Genomic DNA, 2,864 nt, shown 5'->3' with positions numbered 1-2,864 from the left:
CGACCCGGAAGCTGCAACTCTGGCAGGAGTTAAGCAATGTCCAACAGAAGGACATGTCGGTAGCCGATTACACGGCCCGAATCAAAGAGATCTATGACTCAATTGCTTCTATCAACGTCACTGTAGAGGAAGATGAGATGGTGCAGATCTGTCTTGGGGGCCTAACGTCTAAGTTCAGAGCGTTCTGAATGGTGGTATGTACAAGGGAGAATATGCCGTCATTTTTCGACTTACAATCGATGCTCCTTGTAGAGGAGAACCACTTCGGTGCGTCAACAAGTGCACCCACCGACATCCGGATGTTGTACACGGAGGCTAATTGGCCCCGTGGGCGTGGTGGACGAGACGAGTCGGCTCGCAATGGTAGCGGCCAACAAGAGTTGGACCGAAGACACAGAGAACATGCTGATAGCAGTTCCAGACCGTCCACAAGTAGGGGGAGTCAAGGCGGCACCGGAGGCCGACAAGCAAAGGCCGACATGGAATGTTGGTACTATGGTAAAAAGGGCCACAGAGAAAGCGAGTGTTGGAAGAAGCCCGCCGATTCGAACAGATCTGGATCTGGCAAGGCCGGTAGAGAGGACCGACAATACTCGCACTACGCAGAAGGATCAGGAGGATCCAAAACCGGAAAAGACGTTAAAGGGCTAGCCTTGGTGATGAAACACGAGGCTAACTCGATGAAGAAGACCACTTCCAAATCGGAGGAAGTGTGGTATGTTGATTCTGGTGCGTCGAATCACATGACGAGCCACAAAGAGTGGTTCTCTTTCGTGGAGAAACTGGAACAACCGGGAGTCGTTGAAACCGGAGACAACACTCCTCACCCAATCGTGCATGTCGGAGAAGTCCCTTTGAGCCACGTCGGACAGAGGGGGATGTTGATGAACGTATTATATGTTCTGACTATCACGAAGAACCTGGTGTCAGTCGGTCATATTGTTGACCAGGGGATGCAGGTGCGGTTTACGCACCTTGGGTGCTTCATCGAGGAAGAGGGCCAGATTATTGCGCAAGGGCGCATAGATGGGAGGATGTTCATCCTCTACACCAATGACGTCGGCACCGCTTTGTTCGCCAAAGGACAGGAGATTGAGTCGGATGTTGATCTTTGGCACAGGCGGATTGGCCACATCAATTACTGGAGGCTTCAAGACCTGCAAACAAAACAAGTTGTTTTCGGTTTGCAAAAGCTCAGTGGCCGGAAGGTCCAAATATGTGAAGCCTGCCAACTCGGGAATCAACACCGGCTTCCATTCCCCACCGAACGAAACTGTAGCCGTAACAAGCTCGACCTTATTCATTCGGATGTATGGGGACCAACACAGAACATTAGTCTTGGCGGGAGTCGATACTTCGTCTCCTTCATTGACGACTATAGCTGGCACACATGGATCTACCTCATTGAGCGAAAGAGCAAAGCCGGAAGGTCCAAATATGTGAAGCCTGCCAACTCGGGAAGCAACACCGGCTTCCATTCCCCACCGAATGAAACTGTAGCTGTAACAAGCTCGACCTTATTCATTCGGATGTATGGGGACCGGCACAGAACGTTAGTCTTGGCGGGAGTTGATACTTCGTCTCCTTCATTGACGACTATAGCCAGCACACATGGATCTACCTCGTTGAGCGGAAGAGCGAAGTCTTCGAGTGTTTCCGGAACCTGCAAAGCCTGGTTGAACGGGAAACAGAGAGGAAAATCAAGTGCCTGCGGTCGGATGGCGGAAAAGAGTGTTTTTCCGGCCAATTCAACAGTTATCTGTAGCAAAAAGGAATTCGGAGAGAGTTCAGCTGCAGATACACACCAGAGCAAAACGGTGTGGCCGAGAGGAAGAACCAGTCAATTATCGACGCGGCAAGGGCGATGCTGGAGGAGAAGAGCATGCCCAAATTCTACTAGGCTGAGGCAGTCCGGACGACCGTCTACATCCAAAACCGGATCGGTCACAAGGTGTCACCACACGAACTATATTTTGAGCGCAAGCCGAATTTGAGACACCTTCGGATATTCGGTAGCATTGCATATGTGCATGTGTCGGATGAGAAGCGGAGGAAGTTGGATGCGAAGTCGGAGAAATGCATCCTAGTCGGTTACTCACATGAGCAAAAGGGGTATAAGTGTTATAACCCTCAGACGAAGCAAGTCCGAGTTAGCCGGGATGTTGAGTTTGATGAGATGGCATCATGGTATGCCTTACCGGCTCCAACTTCCGACCCCGACCCGATACCGGAGGATGAGGCTAGTGAGCCTGAACTAGTCCAGTTAGAAGACGAAGGGTTCGAGACTCTAGATGTAAATCCGGAATCGTTTCGGTTAAGTGGACCGAATGAGTGGCTGAGTCTGGATGACTAGTCGGATGAGGAACCGATGAGTAGTGGAGACTCTGTCGTGCTCTCCTCGCTCAAGGAACCAATGAGATGGTTCACGCGCAAAGAGAAGATACCAGAATACGAAACCGGCAACGTTGAGTCAGATCGGAGCGAATCCAACTCTGGAAAGGATGAAGGCGGATCTTCGAGAACGAAGTCCGACCTGGCCAAGAAGGGCCCCAAACCTGGTAATACCAAGTTACGTCGGTCTTCCTGCATGAAGAACCCCGTTACGCAGTACAGGTACAATGAGTACATGGCGCATCATTATGCGTACATGACGAAAGTGGCAGAAGTGCGTGAGCCGGAGAGCTACACAGAAGCGGCAAAGGACGCAAATTGGTGTGCCGTTATGGAGGAAGAAATGTGGGCACTAGATGCCAACGAGACATGGGACCTAGTTGACCCTTCCCGACACTATAAACCGATTCGATGTAAGTGGGTGTACAAGGTAAAGTACAATGCCAACGTTTCGGTTAACCGGTACAAGGCCT

The sequence above is a fragment of the Azolla caroliniana genome, unplaced genomic scaffold, assembly GCF_043228905.1.
Source record: "Azolla caroliniana isolate FFs.n. ecotype wild unplaced genomic scaffold, voAzoCaro1.0.p SCAF_15, whole genome shotgun sequence".
NCBI classification, from domain to species: Eukaryota; Viridiplantae; Streptophyta; class Polypodiopsida; order Salviniales; family Salviniaceae; genus Azolla; species Azolla caroliniana.
Note: the sequence above shows the minus strand (reverse complement) of the source record.